The sequence below is a fragment of the Lissotriton helveticus genome, chromosome 12, assembly GCF_964261635.1.
Source record: "Lissotriton helveticus chromosome 12, aLisHel1.1, whole genome shotgun sequence".
In the NCBI taxonomy this organism is placed as follows: domain Eukaryota; kingdom Metazoa; phylum Chordata; class Amphibia; order Caudata; family Salamandridae; genus Lissotriton; species Lissotriton helveticus.
In genome coordinates, this window is record NC_136073.1 from 864,856,011 (window position 1) to 864,881,336 (window position 25,326).

The 25,326-nt window shown below is 52.5% G+C and overlaps 1 long non-coding RNA gene across 1 annotated transcript in view; it reads left to right on the forward strand.

The window, feature by feature from the left end:
• The window catches only part of LOC144799412 (uncharacterized), a 256,377-nt gene extending 233,011 nt beyond the window's left edge, over positions 1–23,366 (forward strand). The window contains exon 4 of the long non-coding RNA XR_013603810.1: positions 23,303–23,366. This is a non-coding gene — a long non-coding RNA (uncharacterized LOC144799412). The remainder of the gene's footprint in view (positions 1–23,302) is intronic.
• Positions 23,367–25,326: the final 1,960 nt, after the last annotated feature.

Here is a 25,326-nt window from a genome sequence, read left to right on the forward strand (position 1 = left end):
GGTCGGCTCCAAACCTCCCAACTTTCAATCATGCAAGTATTCTACACATATTACTCTCACATATATCAAGCATCGAGGCAGGGAGATCTCCACGCAATAGACAGTTTCTTCCTCACCCTGCCACTCCCCCAGATCTCGCCAGACGTTCAGAAGGACCTGGACCACAAAATAAGACCTGCCGAGATTAAAATAGCGATAGGAACACTAGCCAGGAACAAGGCCCCGGGAATGGACGGCTTCCCCCTCGAATACTATCGTACATTCTCGACTCACCTAACCCCACGATTGGTCATTATGTTTGAGGACGCGCTCAAGACGGGGGTCTTGCCAAGATCCCTCAGGGAGTCGGTAATAGTCACATTTCTGAAACCACACAGGGACCCCAAGCTCCCTTCGTCCTACAGACCGATCACGCTACTCAACGCGGACTGCAAAATCTTAGGTAAAATGCTAGCGGACAGATATGCCCAGGTCATACCCCAACTGGTCCATCCCGACCAGAGTGGGTTTGTGCCAAACCGCAACACGTTTCACAACCTTCGCAGACTATTCCATATCCAGGACACGACACGCGATTGGTTCCCTCATGCGGCCTGCCTCATATTAGACCTCGAAAAGGCGTTTGACCCTCTCCTATGGCCATACCTGTTCGAGGTCCTCAGGAAGAATAACTTTGGCCCGCGCCTGACAGCATACACCAGGCTCCTGTATACGCAACTCACATCTAGGGTCCGGATGGGAAGTTACATTTCCTCGGAGTTCGCGGTAGAGAGAGGGACCAGACGGGTGCCCGCTGTCGCCCCTCCTGTTCGCCCTTGCGGTTGAACCCCTAGCAATTTGCCTACGACAGGAGGGCGCAGACTGGGGAATTCCCCTGGCGCACACGTGGCACTGCGTGTCCCTAAACGCAGACGACCTCTTAATATACGTTAGGGATGCTACGAGCGACGTGACCCGCATCTGGACGACGCTGGAGGAATTCGCGGACATTTCGGGCCTTTGGGTCAACTGGGGGAAGTCCTCAATGTACCCGCTGAGCTCCCGTATGGCCCCATTTGAAGCCCAGATAGGCACCCGGTCACTTGCATGAAATGCAGAGGTTTCCCGCTATTTGGGCTCTGTAAGGCGATACGTACACTGCTCCTCCCGTCCCTCCAACCCTTACGCCAGAGGTGGAAGACGGACATCGGCAGGGTGGTCCACGACAAAGAATGGAGCACTGCCCTGGAATACCCCAAAAAAGTATCCAGAAACGCCAGATTCCGTAACATACAATTCAACGTCCTCCATAGAGCCTACCTCACGCCACACCGACTACAGCGCTTCTTTCCAGATACACACTTTGAGTGCCCCCGATGTCACATCCCGGGAGCAGATTTCAGGCATATGTTCTGGGATTGTCCCACACTCCAAGGATTCTGGAGCACAGTCCATCGAGTCCTTGAAGAGGTTACTGCCATCACTACCATGTCCACATGGGAAGCATGCGCGCTCTGGATTTTCCGCAGGCGGAAAACCGAGAAAGTACAGTATCGTTGCCTCTCACTAGCCATTCTTTTGGCAAAACGGGGAATAGCTATGCATTGGAGGTCCCCCACGGGACCACCGGAAGCAGCGTGGATAGGCGCGGTACACAAGTGGGGCAAGGCAGAGGAGGAGATACTCCGGGAGGAGGAAGTGAGGGGTCACCGCAAACACCCCATATCCCTAGACTGGGCCCAGTTAATGTATAAATTTACACAGGCAACACACCCCCCAGAGTCACCTATGGCCTCGCAGACCCAGACACGAATAGTCACACCAGCCTCCGCACCTCAATGACACAGCCACGGACACTACCCAAACATCGCCAGACACCGTGCCCCGCAACCCTTGCGACTTGACGCGCAACACTCACTCCACGCACGATATTATATCATGCGCCCCAGGAGCGCCGACACTACGCCCCAGCGCATCGACTCACCCCCCCCCCCGCTCCACCCCTAACCTTCCCCCCTCACCCCACCAAGTTTGCCCCTAAAGTTTTTTGAAAGAGTTAGAAAGTTTAGTTTGGAGGGAGTATCCCCCCCCCCACACCACTGGTTCATTGGGAAGACCTATAGATGACGATGTCACGACAACACATGCAGCTATGGATCGCACCGACTCTGTTGGCGCTCCCTGCGACGACCAAATACCAGTTGCTACACCACGAGGTCACTACCATGCCGAGAATAGCAGACCACTCGCCACGGACAGTCTTCGCTCTACTCAGGGGTGAACAACCGACCCTGTAGGGGATCATGAGGTAAACGCTACTGAATCACACGGTTAGGTATGGTCGATGGACACAGGACCGCCGAAGGGGGTAGACCACTGAGCGCTTTCTCTGGAACAATGTACCTATGGTCATGCATTACTATACCGTATAATCACTGCTTTGTTGGTTGTAAAATGCAAACAAAAACCCAATAAACAAATTCAAAAAAAAAAAAGAGACCAGGCGGCTAGGGAGACACCAGCTTTATCCCTCGCATTGGTTCCTCGACTGGCTATAGAGAGTTCAGTTGCGTCAGCTCCTTCCACAGAGACCACGAGCCCTGGGCGTCGGATGGCAGGCTCATTCTTTCATCTTCCCTAATTAGGTACAGTGAGTTCAGACGCGTGCGTTAAGCATCTACTTTCCCTTCCCTTCCATAGCGCTATGAAACCGCCTAACCGCAGCAACAAGTGATGACGTAATAGCATCTTATCCATTCTTTTCCCACTTACCGACCACCTCTTTCCTCTCTTTGCCCCAGCCCTTCCCTGCCCTCTCCTCGCCTCTCTAGGGTACTGGCGTGTCCTGGCAGCTATATTAAGCGCTATACACCTGCATACATAGGCCTCACCGGAGCAGCCAGACAGACAAAGGTGGGGCCTGCCGGGGTGTCTGTTCAATCATAGCTCGAGAAGTGAGCCCAGGCCACAGGAGAGTGGGCGAGACTTGGACAGCACTCAGTCCCTTGTTGGAGGCCTCCGCCCTGAATCCTGACACCTCCGGCTCCTCCAGAAGGATCGAGTTTCTCTTTGATGATGGCACGCCTCCCCTGCGAGCGCTCTCTTACGACAGCCTGCAGCTGCATCTCACCAGGTAAAGGCATTATTTATTAAGGAACGGCTCAGAGAGAGCGGAAATGGTCCACTTTTATAGGGCATCGAACGAACAAGCTGTGTCCTACAGGCAGTTCCACTGGAATGATGCGATTGTGCGGCCGCTGAAATTTTCGCGTAATTATAGATTTGCTGTATTTATCACATAATCCACCATCTACCGCATAATCTGTAGATTTTAACACAAACAAATCTTGTTTCTTGATCAAACGGTTCGAAAGTTACTAAAAAGGCAACGACACATGTTGCAAGGCCCTTTTTTGAAAACTTGACTAGTCAGCTTTTTGTTGCTTATTCCTGTATGTGGGTGCTTATTGGGAGGGAGAAAGGGAGGCAAGCACGTCAGACTACCAGTTTGTGTGTGTAAAAGGCCGCTTTATTGAAACAGGTGCACATCACATTATTACAAAACTGGCAAACCGCCTTACAAAACTAAAACCTCTCTAAACATCGAGTTACCTGACCCCCTTTTGTTTTTCTCCCCCCACCCCTACTATCCCACATGATAAAATCCACCCACCCCGCAACATAACAATATAACAGCATTATATCCTATGAATATCCAATTTTCTCCCCTACCTCTTAAATCCAAAACCTCCAATACCTACATTCCTATCTGTCCTTTTGCAACTGTAACCAAACTACCCTCTAATGTAACCCCCAAACTGGTTACCCTTTCCCCGCTCCCGTTCCCCAAGTCCCCAAACTTAACGACAAAATACCAAACTCCAGCCAAACTTGGCCAACATCCAAAACCAACTCCGCCACCCAGGAAAAGGTGGAGTGATGGTGAATACACCGCCTCCCCCTTTTCCTGCCCCCCCTCCCTTCCCGAGCAGCTAATAAAGAACAAAGCACCAGGGTCCTACTCGCAGCGCACGCCCAACAGCCGGGCCAACACTTCCCGAAGCTCTAAAAGGTACAAATCCATACCTATCCGCGAGAGGTGTACCCCATCTCCCCTGAACATTTCCGGCGCATCATAGTGAATGTCCCTGTGCCAAATCCTCGCAAACCCTAGGTGCCGACAAAAACGCACCATTTCAGCGTTTATCTTCTTCCGCGCCTTGTCCACCGCCTGCAGACGACTTGCACCTCGCCAGACCCTACGCGGCACCAGCTCCGCCCACACCACCGAACAACCGGCCCAACCTCTCCGCAGTTCCACCAAATCCCGCCACATCGCCCTCATCAACACCAAACCTGTCTCCCGCACCATAACAATCTTCTGCTAAAACCTCGAAGATTCCGGAAGGTAAAAACTTATAAACGCTCTTTCTCAGGAATGGCACCCAGGATCTGGAACTCACTCCCTCCTGAAACCAGGCTCATCTCCTCCTTCACACTTTTTAAGAAAGAAGTAAAAGCTATTTTTATGGCCAAATACACCAGACCTATTAGCGTGGATCTGGAAAGACTCTACACCGACCTGTATTACTCTGTTCGAACTCTATACTATTTATTTCACCTGTATTATTGACGCTACTGACTATCTATGCACACATTTAACTGTTATATTTGTATTATTGATGTGCTGTACTACTTTGCTCCCTCACGTACCTACCCTTCCCACTTATTATGTGTAACCCCACTCTCTTGCTGGCATTCCCGGCTTTGTAAAGCGCTCTGATATCTGCAAAGATCTTGTTCGCGCTATATAAAACTTTCAAAATAAAATAAAAATAAATATCATTTTCCCCCAAGTGGAGAACCAGCACATCCGGGCAACGCCCGCCCTGAACCATGCCATTCAAAGTGGACATTAATTCCTTCTAGCGCATGCCCCCCCCCCCCCCCCCCTCCCCAGCCATACCACTTGAAACAGAGCAGGATTAAAGCCCAAGTTTTCCCCGAAATAGCTATCCTGGGCCTGCAACTTCGCTCTCTTCACAAAGGAGTGGCCTACAATCCAGATAAACATGCCCTGTGCCGTAGGCCCCGCCACTGAACCTGAAACGAAAAATAAATGTAAGCGAATATGTCCCCCGACTGCCTTCGCGCGCTTCACACCAACTCTGCGCTACGCACATAACGCCGGTAGCATGCCGAAGACCACCTCCCCAAGCGCATAATGGCCCCGCGCCCACAACCCCGACAATGCGCCTCCGACGCTGCCCGATGCGGAACGAGTGCGTGCCATACTGTTTGCCGCTACCCCCAACCTGACCAGCGCCTTACGCAGCACCCCCAGCAGTTGCGGCCCAGTCGCCCCTCTTCCATCTGCATGCTGAAACACCAAACCATCCAAACGCCGAAAACCGTTCCAAGTCCACCCCCAGCGCACCGGGCACGCCACTCCCCCCGCCGCCTGCAACGTCACCCAGGCCCCCACACAACACTGGTCCGTTTTAGATTGATGCAGCCAAATGCTCACCTCCCGTTGCCCCAGCCGCCCACTCTGACCATCCCAGACCCTGGCACTGTCTCCCGCCCACCATTTCAGACACCCAAAAAGCCCCCGCAAACATCCATACCATCAGAGTCGCAAACAAACAAGCTTCCCGCTCGTCCACATACACTAAATGCAACACCCCCACAACTTTCCCCAAAAGCTCCTCCGACAAAGGCCGCCGCAACGCCCCTGCCCGCCCGCATTCCCGGGCCCAGCCCTCTAACATCCGCGACCCGAGCTCCCCTGCGGAAGGTGCGTACTCCCAGCACAGCTTACCCATGAAGGCTATCCCTGCCAGTTTGCCCGCTATGGTCACCCTCTTGAGACCCCTGTCGATCAAGGAGAGCATAAACCGCACCACATCATCCTGCCTGTCCGCTCCCGGGGGCCTCCAACGCGCCTCGGACGCCACAAACTCCCCCCATGCAGCCACATACATTGTCCTGGTCGAGTCTGCCAAAGATCCTAGAACCAGTTGTAACATCCGGTGTTGCCCACGCGCCACAGCTGTGTCGGCATGGGCGTCGGGTCCCGTTCCGCGTCCTCGGCTAACCCACGGAATCTCCCCCACTGCGAACGAGACAAGGCATCCGCAATGTCATTGTTGATGCCCGGAACGTGCACCATGCGAAAAGCAATGTCATGCCGCAAGCACCCCAGCACAAACACACGCAATACTTCAACACCTGTTCATCCCTGGCCGACTGCCGATTGACCACCTGAACCACAGCCATGTTGTCCACATGGAACGTCATCCTCCGGTGTGCCAGCACCTCTCTCCACAGCCATACCGCCACCACCAAAGGGAAAAGCTCCAGAAAGGCAATGCTCCGCCCCCCCCGCGCCACTCAAGGGGGGCAAACTCTCCGCACACCATTTCCCGTTCCAGTACAACCCGAAACCGTCGCTGCCCGCCGCATCCGAGAAAATCTGCACTTCCCAAACCATATCCACGTCCCGCTGTAAGGGCACACCGTTGAACTGGTTCAGGAAGAACCGCCACATCCTCAAATCTTCTCGCACACGCGCCGACAAACGCACGTGGTGGTGCGGGGGCCTGTTGCCCACCAGCGCCCTACCCAAGCGCCTACAGAATGTCCTTCCCACGCGCACCACTCTGCACGCAAAATTGAGGTGTCCCAGCAGCACCTGAATTTCCAGCACGGCCACTTTGTGTTTTGCCACCATCACTTCCAACAAAACCAACATTTGCCGCTTTTTATCCGCCGGCAGCCTTGCCTCCATCCGCACTGAGTCTAGCTCAATGCCCAAAAAGGACAGCGCCGTGCCTGGCCCCACTGTCTTTTCCGGTGCCAAAGGCACCCCTAGGTCCTCCATAAGCTCCTGAAACCTGTCCAGCGCCACCTGGCAGTCCGTGGAGTCTGGGGACCCGACCAAGAAAAAGTCATCCTGGTAGTGCGTAACCCCCTGGTGACCCGTGCGTTCCGTAAAAAACCACTGGAGGAACGTGCTGAAACACTCAAAAAGTGCACATGACATCGAGCAGCCCATCGGCAGCGCCTTGTCCACATACCAGCAGCCGCAAAACTGGATCCCCAGCAGGCACCAGTCATCTGGGTGAACTGGCAACAGCCGGAAAGCCGATTTTATGTCACACTTGGCCATTTTCGCACCGGGGCCTGCCCCCACCACCAATTCCATGGCCGCCTCCACCGAGGAGTACGACACCGTAGCCTCCTTTTCATCAATGAAGTCGTTCACCGACCCCCCCTCCGCCACGACAAATGCTGTAGGAGGTGGAACAGCCCCGCCTCCTTCTTGGGCACAACTCCAATGGGGGACACTATCAAGTGTTCCAGCGGCCAATCCGCGAAAGGACCCGCCATGCGGCCCTCCAGGACCTCCTTGTCCAATTTCCCCTGTACCACCTCCGGGTGATCCCACGCCGACCGCAGATTGTCAGCCCAACGCCTCTGTCGCGGCCCTGCGTAACCCAGACGAACCCCCCACCGAAAACCGTCCCACAAGCACTCGGCAGCCCCCGCCTCCGGGTAGTTACGCAGGGCCACCGTCAACGATCCACTTTAACCGGAGTACGAGCCATGGGCCGCAGAGCCCCGACCCCCCCGACCGCTGGCAGACTGCTGGGCGGCTCCGTGACGCGCGCCCCCGCCCGGCACCTGCGACCCCCCTTGTTCCCGTGGGGGGCCCCAACGACGGACCACGGGGTGTCCTTATTTTCGCAACCCGAGCATTCGTGCTTAAAACGACATTGCTCCCTAGCACAGACTCCTTTATTGAAGTCCCAGCAGGCGCCCGCCGCTCCGGTCTGGCTCTTGGCACCTGTCCCCACCCCCCCGCGGGTGGGGCGCCCCTGAAAGGGCTGATACACTATCGGCAGACCACTGGCGGTAAAAATAGCCTTGCCCGATCCCGCCAGCCCCATCGTGTGCTGCCAAAGATCGCAATCCAGCTCCCCCCACTTGGCCTCCGGATCCCACGCCATCCTGGCCCGAAATTCCTCGTCGTTCTGCGCCCACGCGTATCCACGCCCCGTGATCTGCGCCTTCCTTACCACATCCATGTATTTGAACACAGCCACCGAGCGCTCAGGGAATTTTTCGCAATATACACTCGCGAAAATCAAGAACGCCGCCGTCCAATTCTCGATCGTCAAGGACACCCTCAGCCGCTTCTGCAGCTCGTATTCCTCCTCTTTTGACCCTTCCTTCGACCGGACCTCGCGGTGGAGTAACTTCAACAGCTCCACATATTCCGCTTTCCAAATCTTTTCCTTGCTGGACGACATTAAATGCGCCCCCAGCGGCTTCGTGACCCCCATGTAAGGGAGCCGCTTTATCTTCAACTCCTTGCTCTCAACCTCTGCCGCACTGTCATCACCCGCCGCCGCACCTGCCGCGCTAACCAGGTTCCCGGGCATCACCCCGGCCGCCGGCGCCGACCCCCCTTGAGCACCCTTGCCTTCTGGCGCCAGCCGCGTCTCCTCCGAACCCACACTCTTATCTGCCACTTCCGCGCCTTGTCCACCGCCTGCAGACGACTTGCACCTCGCCAGACCCTACGCGGCACCAGCTCCGCCCACACCACCGAACAACCGGCCCAACCTCTCCGCAGTTCCACCAAATCCCGCCACATCGCCCTCATCAACACCAAACCTGTCTCCCGCACCATATCATTTTCCCCCAAGTGGAGAACCAGCACATCCGGGCAACGCCCGCCCTGAACCATGCCATTCAAAGTGGACATTAATTCCTTCTAGCGCATGCCCCCCCCCCCCCCCTCCCCAGCCATACCACTTGAAACAGAGCAGGATTAAAGCCCAAGTTTTCCCCGAAATAGCTATCCTGGGCCTGCAACTTCGCTCTCTTCACAAAGGAGTGGCCTACAATCCAGATAAACATGCCATGTGCCGTAGGCCCCGCCACTGAACCTGAAACGAAAAATAAATGTAAGCGAATATGTCCCCCGACTGCCTTCGCGCGCTTCACACCAACTCTGCGCTACGCACATAACGCCGGTAGCATGCCGAAGACCACCTCCCCAAGCGCATAATGGCCCCGCGCCCACAACCCCGACTATGCGCCTCCGACGCTGCCCGATGCGGAACGAGTGCGTGCCATACTGTTTGCCGCTACCCCCAACCTGACCAGCGCCTTACGCAGCACCCCCAGCAGTTGCGGCCCAGTCGCCCCTCTTCCATCTGCATGCTGAAACACCAAACCATCCAAACGCCGAAAACCGTTCCAAGTCCACCCCCAGCGCACCGGGCACGCCACTCCCCCCGCCGCCTGCAACGTCACCCAGGCCCCCACACAACACTGGTCCGTTTTAGATTGATGCAGCCAAATGCTCACCTCCCGTTGCCCCAGCCGCCCACTCTGACCATCCCAGACCCTGGCACTGTCTCTCGCCCACCATTTCAGACACCCAAAAAGCCCCCGCAAACATCCATACCATCAGAGTCGCAAACAAACAAGCTTCCCGCTCGTCCACATACACTAAATGCAACACCCCCACAACTTTCCCCAAAAGCTCCTCCGACAAAGGCCGCCGCAACGCCCCTGCCCGCCCGCATTCCCGGGCCCAGCCCTCTAACATCCGCGACCCGAGCTCCCCTGCGGAAGGTGCGTACTCCCAGCACAGCTTACCCATGAAGGCTATCCCTGCCAGTTTGCCCGCTATGGTCACCCTCTTGAGACCCCTGTTGATCAAGGAGAGCATAAACCGCACCACATCATCCTGCCTGTCTGCTCCCGGGGGCCTCCAACGCGCCTCGGACGCCACAAACTCCCCCCATGCAGCCACATACATTGTCCTGGTCGAGTCTGCCAAAGATCCTAGAACCAGTTGTAACATCCGGTGTTGCCCACGCGCCACAGCTGTGTCGGCATGGGCGTCGGGTCCCGTTCCGCGTCCTCGGCTAACCCACGGAATCTCCCCCACTGCGAACGAGACAAGGCATCCGCAATGTCATTGTTGATGCCCGGAACGTGCACCATGCGAAAAGCAATGTCATGCCGCAAGCACCCCAGCACAAACACACGCAATACTTCAACACCTGTTCATCCCTGGCCGACTGCCGATTGACCACCTGAACCACAGCCATGTTGTCCACATGGAACGTCATCCTCCGGTGTGCCAGCACCTCTCTCCACAGCCATACCGCCACCACCAAAGGGAAAAGCTCCAGAAAGGCAATGCTCCGCCCCCCCCGCGCCACTCAAGGGGGGCAAACTCTCCGCACACCATTTCCCGTTCCAGTACAACCCGAAACCGTCGCATCCGAGAAAATCTGCACTTCCCAAACCATATCCACGTCCCGCTGTAAGGGCACACAGTTGAACTGGTTCAGGAAGAACCGCCACATCCTCAAATCTTCTCGCACACGCGCCGACAAACGCACGTGGTGGTGCGGGGGCCTGTTGCCCACCAGCGCCCTACCCAAGCGCCTACAGAATGTCCTTCCCACGCGCACCACTCTGCACGCAAAATTGAGGTGTCCCAGCAGCACCTGAATTTCCAGCACGGCCACTTTGTGTTTTGCCACCATCACTTCCAACAAAACCAACATTTGCCGCTTTTTATCCGCCGGCAGCCTTGCCTCCATCCGCACTGAGTCTAGCTCAATGCCCAAAAAGGACAGCGCCGTGCCTGGCCCCACTGTCTTTTCCGGTGCCAAAGGCACCCCTAGGTCCTCCATAAGCTCCTGAAACCTGTCCAGCGCCACCTGGCAGTCCGTGGAGTCTGGGGACCCGACCAAGAAAAAGTCATCCTGTCAGTGCGTAACCCCCTGGTGACCCGTGCGTTCCGTAAAAAACCACTGGAGGAACGTGCTGAAACACTCAAAAAGTGCACATGACATCGAGCAGCCCATCGGCAGCGCCTTGTCCACATACCAGCAGCCGCAAAACTGGATCCCCAGCAGGCACCAGTCATCTGGGTGAACTGGCAACAGCCGGAAAGCCGATTTTATGTCGCACTTGGCCATTTTCGCACCGGGGCCTGCCCCCACCACCAATTCCATGGCCGCCTCCACCGAGGAGTACGACACCGTAGCCTCCTTTTCATCAATGAAGTCGTTCACCGACCCCCCCTCCGCAACGACAAATGCTGTAGGAGGTGGAACAGCCCCGCCTCCTTCTTGGGCACAACTCCAATGGGGGACACTATCAAGTGTTCCAGCGGCCAATCCGCGAAAGGACCCGCCATGCGGCCCTCCAGGACCTCCTTGTCCAATTTCCCCTGTACCACCTCCGGGTGATCCCACGCCGACCGCAGATTGTCAGCCCAACGCCTCTGTCGCGGCCCTGCGTAACCCAGACGAACCCCCCACCGAAAACCGTCCCACAAGCACTCGGCAGCCCCCGCCTCCGGGTAGTTACGCAGGGCCACCGTCAACGATCCACTTTAACCGGAGTACGAGCCATGGGCCGCAGAGCCCCGACCCCCCCGACCGCTGGCAGACTGCTGGGCGGCTCCGTGACGCGCGCCCCCGCCCGGCACCTGCGACCCCCCTTGTTCCCGTGGGGGGCCCCAACGACGGACCACGGGGTGTCCTTATTTTCGCAACCCGAGCATTCGTGCTTAAAACGACATTGCTCCCTAGCACAGACTCCTTTATTGAAGTCCCAGCAGGCGCCCGCCGCTCCGGTCTGGCTCTTGGCACCTGTCCCCACCCCCCCGCGGGTGGGGCGCCCCTGAAAGGGCTGATACACTATCGGCAGACCACTGGCGGTAAAAATAGCCTTGCCCGACCGGGCACGCCACTCCCCCCGCCGCCTGCAACGTCACCCAGGCCCCCACACAACACTGGTCCGTTTTAGATTGATGCAGCCAAATGCTCACCTCCCGTTGCCCCAGCCGCCCACTCTGACCATCCCAGACCCTGGCACTGTCTCTCGCCCACCATTTCAGACACCCAAAAAGCCCCCGCAAACATCCATACCATCAGAGTCGCAAACAAACAAGCTTCCCGCTCGTCCACATACACTAAATGCAACACCCCCACAACTTTCCCCAAAAGCTCCTCCGACAAAGGCCGCCGCAACGCCCCTGCCCGCCCGCATTCCCGGGCCCAGCCCTCTAACATCCGCGACCCGAGCTCCCCTGCGGAAGGTGCGTACTCCCAGCACAGCTTACCCATGAAGGCTATCCCTGCCAGTTTGCCCGCTATGGTCACCCTCTTGAGACCCCTGTTGATCAAGGAGAGCATAAACCGCACCACATCATCCTGCCTGTCTGCTCCCGGGGGCCTCCAACGCGCCTCGGACGCCACAAACTCCCCCCATGCAGCCACATACATTGTCCTGGTCGAGTCTGCCAAAGATCCTAGAACCAGTTGTAACATCCGGTGTTGCCCACGCGCCACAGCTGTGTCGGCATGGGCGTCGGGTCCCGTTCCGCGTCCTCGGCTAACCCACGGAATCTCCCCCACTGCGAACGAGACAAGGCATCCGCAATGTCATTGTTGATGCCCGGAACGTGCACCATGCGAAAAGCAATGTCATGCCGCAAGCACCCCAGCACAAACACACGCAATACTTCAACACCTGTTCATCCCTGGCCGACTGCCGATTGACCACCTGAACCACAGCCATGTTGTCCACATGGAACGTCATCCTCCGGTGTGCCAGCACCTCTCTCCACAGCCATACCGCCACCACCAAAGGGAAAAGCTCCAGAAAGGCAATGCTCCGCCCCCCCCGCGCCACTCAAGGGGGGCAAACTCTCCGCACACCATTTCCCGTTCCAGTACAACCCGAAACCGTCGCTGCCCGCCGCATCCGAGAAAATCTGCACTTCCCAAACCATATCCACGTCCCGCTGTAAGGGCACACCGTTGAACTGGTTCAGGAAGAACCGCCACATCCTCAAATCTTCTCGCACACGCGCCGACAAACGCACGTGGTGGTGCGGGGGCCTGTTGCCCACCAGCGCCCTACCCAAGCGCCTACAGAATGTCCTTCCCACGCGCACCACTCTGCACGCAAAATTGAGGTGTCCCAGCAGCACCTGAATTTCCAGCACGGCCACTTTGTGTTTTGCCACCATCACTTCCAACAAAACCAACATTTGCCGCTTTTTATCCGCCGGCAGCCTTGCCTCCATCCGCACTGAGTCTAGCTCAATGCCCAAAAAGGACAGCGCCGTGCCTGGCCCCACTGTCTTTTCCGGTGCCAAAGGCACCCCTAGGTCCTCCATAAGCTCCTGAAACCTGTCCAGCGCCACCTGGCAGTCCGTGGAGTCTGGGGACCCGACCAAGAAAAAGTCATCCTGTCAGTGCGTAACCCCCTGGTGACCCGTGCGTTCCGTAAAAAACCACTGGAGGAACGTGCTGAAACACTCAAAAAGTGCACATGACATCGAGCAGCCCATCGGCAGCGCCTTGTCCACATACCAGCAGCCGCAAAACTGGATCCCCAGCAGGCACCAGTCATCTGGGTGAACTGGCAACAGCCGGAAAGCCGATTTTATGTCGCACTTGGCCATTTTCGCACCGGGGCCTGCCCCCACCACCAATTCCATGGCCGCCTCCACCGAGGAGTACGACACCGTAGCCTCCTTTTCATCAATGAAGTCGTTCACCGACCCCCCCTCCGCAACGACAAATGCTGTAGGAGGTGGAACAGCCCCGCCTCCTTCTTGGGCACAACTCCAATGGGGGACACTATCAAGTGTTCCAGCGGCCAATCCGCGAAAGGACCCGCCATGCGGCCCTCCAGGACCTCCTTGTCCAATTTCCCCTGTACCACCTCCGGGTGATCCCACGCCGACCGCAGATTGTCAGCCCAACGCCTCTGTCGCGGCCCTGCGTAACCCAGACGAACCCCCCACCGAAAACCGTCCCACAAGCACTCGGCAGCCCCCGCCTCCGGGTAGTTACGCAGGGCCACCGTCAACGATCCACTTTAACCGGAGTACGAGCCATGGGCCGCAGAGCCCCGACCCCCCCGACCGCTGGCAGACTGCTGGGCGGCTCCGTGACGCGCGCCCCCGCCCGGCACCTGCGACCCCCCTTGTTCCCGTGGGGGGCCCCAACGACGGACCACGGGGTGTCCTTATTTTCGCAACCCGAGCATTCGTGCTTAAAACGACATTGCTCCCTAGCACAGACTCCTTTATTGAAGTCCCAGCAGGCGCCCGCCGCTCCGGTCTGGCTCTTGGCACCTGTCCCCACCCCCCCGCGGGTGGGGCGCCCCTGAAAGGGCTGATACACTATCGGCAGACCACTGGCGGTAAAAATAGCCTTGCCCGATCCCGCCAGCCCCATCGTGTGCTGCCAAAGATCGCAATCCAGCTCCCCCCACTTGGCCTCCGGATCCCACGCCATCCTGGCCCGAAATTCCTCGTCGTTCTGCGCCCACGCGTATCCACGCCCCGTGATCTGCGCCTTCCTTACCACATCCATGTATTTGAACACAGCCACCGAGCGCTCAGGGAATTTTTCGCAATATACACTCGCGAAAATCAAGAACGCCGCCGTCCAATTCTCGATCGTCAAGGACACCCTCGGCCGCTTCTGCAGCTCGTATTCCTCCTCTTTTGACCCTTCCTTCGACCGGACCTCGCGGTGGAGTAACTTCAACAGCTCCACATATTCCGCTTTCCAAATCTTTTCCTTGCTGGACGACATTAAATGCGCCCCCAGCGGCTTCGTGACCCCCATGTAAGGGAGCCGCTTTATCTTCAACTCCTTGCTCTCAACCTCTGCCGCACTGTCATCACCCGCCGCCGCACCTGCCGCGCTAACCAGGTTCCCGGGCATCACCCCGGCCGCCGGCGCCGACCCCCCTTGAGCACCCTTGCCTTCTGGCGCCAGCCGCGTCTCCTCCGAACCCACACTCTTATCTGCCACAGTTCCGTTCCGACGCCGACCTGCTGGCTTGTGTCCGGGCCGCCGCAGCACCCAGGCCCCGTGACACCTGCAAAAAAGAAGACACACCGTCACCAGCCCCCCGTCTGCCCTCGCCATCCCTCAACTCCCCTTCCTCCAAGCTATCCTCATCACCTTCCCGCAATTCCACACCACCCCACCTATAAACCTGACGTGCCAGCGGAGGCGCCGACTGTACTCTACAAGAGGCCCGCTGCCCCTCTCTACCACCATGCCACACAAAACAGTCCTCCTCCGTGCTGTTCCATATCCGCCGCTGGTCCCCAAGCCGTGGGGGCCCTGTGGGGGGATGGGCCGGCGAGCCCGCCAGGGGCCTTCGTGTGCCAGCCATGTCGAGTTCTCTCGCCGACTCCAGGCCTGCCGCAAGAGGCACGGCCCTCCCTTCACCCTGGCGCCGTTCCGCCGCACCAAGCCTGGCCAAGTCAGCAACCCCGCGCCGATCATCCCCCTGCAATGCAAACGGTACTGCTGATGTGCTGGGTCCCTGCCACTGCGCGGCCTCCCCTACCTTCCTCCACCTATCCCCCGCCCCCACCACCTCCACTACCTCCTCCTCTTCACTCCACACGAGTTCCCCAACCCCAGATCCCCCTTACTCCGGAGAACTCCCCAACACCTCTAACCCCCCCGCTCGCTCTACCACCGGAGCCGCTGCTTCCCCCCTGCCCCCTGCCGAAAGCTGAGCCGCTCTTACCCCCTCCCCCCAGGACTCAAACACATCCAGGCCCTCCCAGTCCCTGTCGACATCCTCTGACCCTAACAATAATGGGGAGACCCAACCCTTCCTACCCTGATCCTCCTTCCCGCCCCCAGAACCTAAAATCTCCCCCAACTGCTCCCTCCCGCACCCCCCCCAGCTCCCCTGCCCCCCCTCTGCCCCCCTGCCTGGCCTCCTGCCTGCCCCTCCCCCTTCTAAGCTGCTCCCTTGTCTGACCGGGGAGGGGCTCCCCCTCCAAACCCCCGGCGGCACTGGCCCCACCTGCCCCCCTGCCCCACTCCCTGCACTTTTCTGCAGCCTCTTGCCTCCCTTCCCAACTTCTGGCGTGTCCATCCCTGGCCTCTCCTCTTCCTTGCCATTGCCCCCTGTGCCCCGCCCCCCCGCTGCCTTATTGCCCGCTATCGGGACCTTTTTGGCCTTCCTGTCAGTGCGCCGGATCTCCCCACCGTCAGCAGACGTGCTGGGGAGATCCTGCACTCCACCGCGCTGCCCCGGCTCCTTCCCTGGGGCACGCGCGCTCCGTTTCTGTGACTCTCGGCCCTCCCGCGGCGGGGCGCCGTTGACAGCACGCCCCATCCGTGAGGCCCGCTCCGCCTCCCCCGCTTTCCCCGATACTGAGTGGGCCGCGCTCCTGGTATCGGCGCGGCCCCCGGCACCCACCTGCAGTCGTGCGGCCTTCCGTGGCGGCGAGCAGGCCAGGATCGCCGCCACCACACCCGCCGCGGCACGACGCAGCGGGCGCGTCGCCGCAATCAGGCCCACCAGGAGGTCCATCCGCACCGCCTCGCTCAGCAGGCGGATGGCCTCCAAGCAGGCCCGGTTCTAGAGGGTGGGCCGGGTGGGCCAGGCCCACCCAAACATGAACCTTGGCCCTCGCAGTGACGTCAGGCTGACCCCTTCAGCTGTTTATCAGATCCGGCTGTGGCACAGAGTTTTGAACAGAGCAGGTAAGAGAATGTGTGGCTATTGCTTCGTTTTTTTTAAATCTGCCAAGGCCCAGCTAGATATATATTTTGTGTAAGCTACGAGGATGTGTGTATATTAGTTAATATACTAAAAGTCTGTGAGGGCCCAGCATGCTGCGTATATTTCATTTATATTGTTGTATCATTATCATAACGGATGCAAGACAACTACTAAAAAGCATTATTTTGTCCGTTCATAATTTTTAAATGCAGATAAACTGTATTCTATATGGATGTGGATAGTCAATGGGTTACTAGCAGTACAGAAGTTACAATCCTAAAATAGGACAGTGATCTATAAACTGACATAAAGAGCTGCATACAAACCTGAATGATATACTTAAAACTTTTTTTGTGTGTGTTTCAATATAGTTAGAATTTCCCTAGTCTTTCATTACTCTAATGTTGCTATAAAGAGCTTGTTTTGGCAGATATACATTTTAATCAGTAAAGCCAACCCGACAAACACTGGGGTATGCTTTCAATCATGTGTTTGTGCTTCTCCAGACCAAACCCTCTTAAAACATACTGCCCACCAGTATGGATGACATGCGATTCCTACACCTTGTAATCCTCATTGGCTTATGTGACATTCCCTATAGGCTGATTTACATACTTGTATGATTCATTGTCTGTGCATAATGTGTGCGTGGTGTAAAGTACTGTGACACCCTACACTATGAGTAGCGCTATACAACAAATGAAATTGAATATGAGAGAGGGGCTACGGAGAGATGACACTGTTAGAGGGTGGTAATTGGGGAATCCAAGGAGGAGGCCATGGGGGGCTGGGCTACGGAGCGATGAGGGGCACTGGTGGAGGGTGGCAGTGATGGAATCCAAGGAGGAGGCCATGGGGGGCTGGGCTATGGCGCGATGAAGGGCACTGGTAGAGGGTGGCAGTGAGGGAATCAAAGGAGGAGGTCATGGGGGGGGAGTTGGGCTATGGAGCGATGAGGAGCACTGGTGGAGGGTGGCAATGAGGGAACCCGAGGAGGAGGTCACGGGGAGGAGGGCCTTTGGAGAGATGAGGGGCTATGTTGGAAGGTGGTAGTGAGGGAATCAGAGGAGGAGGTCATGGGGGGCTGGGCTATGGAGCGATGAGGGGCACTGTTGGAGGGTGGCAGTGAGGGAATCCGAGGAGGCGGTCATGGGGGGAGGGTGGGAGATACAGAGAGAGGAGGGGCACTGGTGGAGGTTGGTAGTGAGGGAGTCTGAGGAGGAGGTCATGAGGGGGAGGGGCTACGAAGAGATGGAGTGCACTGTTGGCTGGTTGTAGTAAAAGTATCTACAGAGAAAGAGGTCAGTGGTGGGGCACCGTTAAAAAAAACTCTCCACATGTTCTATATACACACAGAAGCAATCTTTGTATCATAGTGACAGTTGGCAAGTAGATATGATGTAATCTATGGCTTGTAGACTTCCTCCAGAAGCGACAAATTGGGACGGTAGTGGCCCACCCGAATGTACCCTTGGCCCACCCAAATAAAAATTCCTGGAGCCGTGCCTGCCTCTAAGACACGCACATCTCCCTGGGGATCCATTTCCTCAGAATAATCGCAACCAACTCACTCTAAACGACAAAAACCTATCTCCGCTCCCAGCCACCAGGTTTCAATACCTAAAATGGTGGCTGGGAAAACGCGGCAGCCCCTTTTATAATTGGGCTATGAAATCGGCAATTGGGCTGCCTTTGGGCTATTCCCAGGCAGCCCAAACGGCAAAATGGCCGCGCCCGTGTCAGCCTCCCTCCCCCTCCCAAAACTGCCCGGGGGGCAGACCTCGCGGCTCGGCTGCCCCCCAAATCCCCCCTGTTAAACTGGTACTGAGCTGCTACCAGTGCCCAGACAGTGTTACCAAGTTTCAAAACGACTAAATAATGAAGCAACACTATAACATTATGCTGCATAATGTATCCTTTCTTGCATAATTTACTCAATCCTGCCACATAATTTGGCCTTCTGCTGCCGCATAATTCTAGTGGCCCTCTCTACACGCTCTGCTTTACCTCCCTTAATGCTAAAGCCACCGTGCAAGAGAGGCGTAACCGCAGACATTCAGGAACGTCAGGAGAGTTTGCGTTCTTGCCCCAGACGGGCTCTTTTTTCGCCCACGTTCTGTGACCCTATGGGGCACTAACGTTTCGCACTGTTACAAGCACCCTACCAGGCACTAGGGTGCAGCCACACGCTAAGCCCCTGATTATTTATGTTTATGATTACAGGCGCCATTTTTAAGCTTCTAATTATTAATTACTATTTAAATTAAGGAACTGGATTTTCTCAATTGTCTGATTCTTTCCACGTTTATCGTGACTTTAAATGACGACTCCCCCAAACAAGATCGGGCTATACATTTTCAAAGATGCCCCTTGATCCTGCAGGTGCAGACAGGGAATGATGGCCATTGAGGCCGGAGGGGAGATTTAGGCTTGGCCTCACAGTGGAGTGGACGGTGCCGCGAGGCATTCTGGGTGCCCGTGCGGTCACTGAGCCCCTCTGCTATCTATGATTCAGGCCCGGCAACAGTTCCAGTAAAGTGATCTCAGATAAGGTTATGCCAGACTGAAAGACTGACATACTACGCACACTTTGACTCTATATAACCCGTCTGCACTTGATTCACCTATTTCTAACCACACAAAGGTGACGTAACGAATAATGTTTACCTGCCTGCCAACCTAACTTGCTTTTATTTTTCACTCAATATCACCAAATTTACTAAGCACCTCCAATTTTGGATAATAACTACCTTTTCACTGATGACGCTCTACAGACAGCGCTCTACACTTGGTCCAACACTCACAGCACCGACACCACACACCACTGTTGTAGCCTTACATACAAAGAAATGTTTGTACTCATACAGTGATGGTTGCAGAGACCCGCCACAACACAGCACCAAAGCCTTATAGTTGGCAAAGCGCTGGCGTCAACAACACTGCCGTGCACCACACCACCGCAAGGTATACACCAGCAGCACACAAAAGTAGCATACTTATGCCACACTCTGATGCTAAAGTCTATGCATCATGAGCAGGCCCTCTGGGCTGTGATGTGTGTATCGAAAGAACTGCGCTCTGGGTGCACAATCGACAACTGACTGGTGTGAACCTCCAGTTTGGAGTACAGTGTCACTGACTGGGCGCTAGACTTACTTCTTGGCGCACAATCCGCCTCTTGGACATACTTAATTAACGACCCCTCTAAATGTAACAAAGGCGTGCACCGGGGATTCAAGCCCAGACCTGCAGCTTACCTGTGCAGTGGGAAGAAGCCACTCAGGCAGCTGAGGGCTGAGGCAGGGTTTCGAAAGCTCCTTCTGGTCATGCAGCCAATGCCACAACAAACAATTGCCACAGTTAACAAAATATGAACAACCACACCTGCTTTAAAGCCGAAAAAGCATTGACAAAGTCAATAGTTCTGGCTTTAATTGCCTCTGATTACGGTTGTTTTGTCTTGTCATGTTTTTGTGAAACCTTATTGCTGGCCCATCTACCATGCCCTTGCCAATGTATGCAAAAACATTGGCTAAAATCACACATTGCCATGATATTACCCCGCACTAAAGACAGATACTGTGTATGTGGGTATGCTCCTTGTGAAAGATTAGAATGCCATCCTATGCGCGCCGGCTTCAGCATACAGCGACGGGGCAGTAAGCCAGCCCTTTTCAGCCATTGGATAACTTTACTGGCAGTGATGTCATTTTGCTTTTGCTCGTTTGTACATCCACCGAAAATGGTCCACTCCAATATAAGGCTGGTAGGCCAATCTCTGCTTTCATTTTATGTTTTTTGTTTTAATTTATCCTCACGATGAATATTTTTTGGCTTAGTTGTTTTTGGGCAAACATTCACAACAGCTTTAGACAATGGCATTTTTACTCTTTTATTAGATTTACATTTGTAACGTTCTTACATATGTTTGCAAAAAAAAAAGGGGGAAATGAGCAGGATTGCAATGCTAGACCTATTACCTTTGCCAATGCTTGTCCTTTCGGGATAATAGGATGAAATAGCAGAGTACATCACACGCTTCTTGGCTCATCCAAGATACCCGTTATACACTTAAATCTCTAATAACTTTCAGTCATCAATCCAAGGGAGATTTCCGTTTCCAGAACTTAAGTGTGCATTGGGGCTATTTTCATGGAGACTGGTAAATACAGACATAAAACAACATTTCTAGGATGACGCTGGTTGGCTAATTGTTTTATCCCCATTAACAACAGACAAGCTTCCTTCAGTGACAGGCCACACAACCAATTTTATACTAAAATGCCTACACTTTCTTAGACATTTTTTATTTTAGCTTATTAGACCAACGATTTTTATTTTTTTACAATTTTCAATTGGATTGGTAGTTCTCAGGCCCTCCAGATCCAGGATTCAATACCAATGCTCCAATGACATTTGTGCTGATGATTATAAACACAGGGAAGAGGCACCGACCAGATCCTGCAGAGCCTTCTTATTACCTTTGTCCATACTCCACTTTTCCATTTGGAAGGTTACAGGTTCAAATGAGATTGTATTGTTTTTCTGCAAAAGAAAACTATTGAAATAACTTTTTATGAAAGCATTTTGGGGAAAACTTTTTTTTGAAAGTCTACTCTTTACATTAATCAATGTGGTCAGAATCATTTACCTGAAAGCATTTAATTTTGAATATAGTTTAAACTTTGCCCAACCGGCACAAGACAAATTAACATTTTAACTCCAGCCCTAGAATAATTTGGCCAAGGCGATTGCTTCATATTTTAGCTTGTATATTCACCATACTCTGATGTATAATTAAGTATTATATCGATGTATGGATTATGCTAGATTTATCAATTAAGTGGTTTTAATAAAGATTCACTCAAAAAAGTGTTTTCGGACAAAAAACTCAATCACCTTGTTTTTCAACGAATTTTTTTCAATCAGTTTGCTTTTCTACCAATTGTATTCAACCTAAACACCTTCTACAGTTCTCCTGCAGGGTAAAGACATTTGACAAAATCAGCCTAAAATGATCTATAAGCACTAAAGGGATAACGATTCACTTGATGTTGTTATTCACTGTGGCTCCGTTGCTTCCTTGGTAGGTTTGCATTATATAGATATCAATAGATACATGTGCATTACTGTTGTTGAGGGGGCTCTAAAGTTATACACAGTTATCCATAGCACATCCACACAGCTTTACATTACGTTCCTGACTCTGGCACCCCAATGTAAATTGATTCATTAGTTTTACTTCTAGGGCAGCATCCATGGAGGATGAAGGTCATTGTCGGAACCTTGTTAGATTGAACTACCCAAATTAAAGGCAATTACAATTAGGTCCTAAAAACACCCTTTGAGAGTATATATGGTTCTTATGCTCAGAAAAGCGTGTCTGATTAATGAATTGCATTTTGTAGTATGTGAAGTAGTACTACAGTACTGGTTACTACAAACTGCAATTCAACACCTATGGATGGAAATTTCTACCTCCACCTCTCCTATATTTTCTATCAAGAGATCTCTGCACATGTAAGTTTACTACTTGGTGGTAAATGTGAAAGGGACTAGGGATGGGGTGGGCAAATAAGGAATATCTACTACTAAATGAGAAGGGTTTAGGGAAGGATAAGGAGGGGTTTATTGAAGAGCCAGGAGGAATTTATGGAGGGAGTTGCTAATCTAAACACCCACCCGCAAAATAGTGAGACCATCGCTATTGTTAAACTACACTTCTAAAGTAATTAAATATGTTAGAAGTTTTTAAACTTACCAGTTTACTTGTTTTTAAAAAGTGAATGTTTTCTTTTATTAGCTATTAAAATGTAATTTACATTATTTGACCACAACATTTATATAAATGAATTAAATATTAATTACAATAACAATGCTAGGTAGGGTGTTTTAATGTTGTTTAAAAATGTATATTTGTAAAATAAATTAATATATTTATTAAACATTTATTTTGAAGAGATAAAATGCTTGAACATTTTAGTTTATTAGCTACAGAGTAAAAATATTTATTGAAAATTAATTTGCATTTAAATTTTACAGTAAAACAATACATATGTTTTTAAATTGATGAACTTTATTAATTTTCCCTATTCTTTTCCATAGAGAGATCTCCACATTAGTTGCCAAGATCTACATCATATTGGCTGAGATCTTCACCTACATGTAAAAAGTTGCCACTTTGCACTCGTAATTTGACCCCCACCCCCAGATTTCTAGACATGTTAGTATGCACTTTGGATAAAGTTATACTTGAAAATGATAAATAGCCAAAAGTGGTAAATTTACTCCAAAGTGTATGAGTAGATTTACTTGTGTAAATTTACCTTTGTGAATAGGCCACAGCATGTTGCACACTCTGCTAGCCCTCTTTTTTTAAAGCAAAGTGTTGTGATCTTCATAATAAGATGCTTACTCTTAGCTGTACTAAGACTGCTAATGCTTAGCTTGAAAACAATATTGTCCTGCCAAGAGAAATAGGAACAGAAACAAGAGCAGCCGATGATGCAGCTACCAATCATGTTAAGCTGAAGATAATTAGTACTTTGAGGTATCTCTTTCTGGATTAAATACAATCGACTACTCTGTTGGCTTTGTTTGCCCGTTTTACAGTTGTCGTTCAAGAAGTATTGCTACATGCACATTCAACATTTGCTCTAGTTCTGGCTTCCATTGTCCTCGCTTTTCTCCTCATACGAACATTGATTTGCTGTTTCAGCATCGAGCGTAGCCCAAGAACATGAGCAGAAAAAGCACGCACAGTAGCCAAAACACCTGTCGAGCAGTCCTTGAAGGAAGTCCGTTGTGGCTTGGTTTTTCTACTTCCGCTTGAGTGAGACAACACTGCACCCCCGCCTCGCTTATGAGACAGTCGGAAAACAGCCATCGTGATACTACTGCAAATCTTTGCCTTGTTTTTGGTTCCCACTATACTTGCTCCATATGAAATGTCACCGATTTCCAACTGACAGGAAAATTCACAGCGTGGGAGGAGAGTACAAGACAGGACCCACCTTAGACAGCAAGCCAGAAATAAAAGAGGTCTCAGGGGGCTTATGGCCTAGTTCTGCATAAAGACTTATGCATTGCAAATCCCTTTCTTGTCCATGCCAACTTTAAGTAGGCAGTAACAGAAGTGTCCGGTCTTTCTTTGGCACCACAACCATTTTCCATCTTACACAATTAATATATCAACATTTATCCTATTTTCTAATAATATAGAGGAACATCTTTTGCCAACTAATATTAAGTAATTCTTTTTTGTATACTTCAGTTTTACTTTTAATATAATTTTGGTTTCATTTTTTTAAGTACGTGCAACTCCACCTTATGGTATTATTGATGCCATGTCTGATTATGTGGAAATGCATATACTTGGTTTAGTTATATATGTAGGGATTATAGTGTTAAACGTAAAGTTGCCTGCACTTACCTCACTCCCCGATTACTGAAGGAAATTCCTAAATGCTGCTCTGAGGAGTCTGAAAGTTCGAGTGTTCCTTTGTGCCCACCCAAAGACTCTCTCCCATAAGTACTGTTACAATTTTTATGAAAAAAATATAATTTATTTGCATTTCAGCATGAACTTTGGATTACTTTACAACCACTTTTGTTTTTGAGCTTAAATACAATTATTTGTACCTCTGAAACTGTCACAAAAAAATCAGTTGCTATTATTTGTTTGGCTTCCTAAGCATTCTCCACTCTTCCCATGCGCATTTCCCTGTCCGTTCTCCCAACTGCTCTTTTTTTATGGCGGTGAAATCGGGCTAACGTTGGACCACCTTACTGCAGCTTCAAGGAGTTTACACCTACCCTGATTAACCCCTCCCCTGCTGGTGACGGAACCACTCCGTCATCAGCCGCCCCGCCCCCTTAGCACTGCGGCGGAATAGCCGCCGCAGTGAAGGGGTTAAGAGACAATGTCAACAAACAAATGTGCTGTTCATTCACAGCTTGTTTCAAAAACATAACATAACGATGCTATTTTAGTTCAGCCCTGCCTGTAGTTTAGTCAACCTGCAAATTGGTCTTTTGAGGTAAAGTAGCCTTGATATTAGCCTCCTTGTCTTTAATAAATGCAGGACTTTCATCCCACCTCTGCTGTGGAAAATCTGAATTATGCCACATTATGTGTCAAAACCCAAGCAGACATCATCAGACAAAGCACCATTCCAGAATTCTTATTGTTGGTGGTGCATTTCTGGGTAAATTAAAAAAAATTCTCGCTTTATCTAATGGACCTTTTAAGACTGCCTTTAGCTCTGCTAGTTTTGGTGCATGGCTATATGGGACAGCTTGTTTAAAAGTATCCGTGGGTAATGAATGTGTCATCCATCTGGACCTTGGCTTTTCCACCAGCAGCACTGCGTATACTGTGGCGACGAAGCCAGGGTTATGCAGCCATACAGCTATGTGTTCCATTGGAATCCTGTAGACGACTAGTACGGATAACTGGTTTGTGCATAAACAATAGAAAAATTGAAAGGAACAAAAGAGAAAACAACAAAAGTGCAAGTTCAATGTATGTTAAACCTGGAAGGGGAAGAATTCATGAACACATCCTTGGTATATGAACACAGTAAAAGAGAAGCCCAAGAGTCGGTGTAAGGAAGCGGAGAAAGGAGTGCAGATAAATGACTAAATCGTATCATTGGTACTGCTAGTTAAATCTGAGCAAATACATGCTGGAAAGCCTCAGACCCAATTAAATCTGACATTTTGTCATCATTTAGCGTGTGC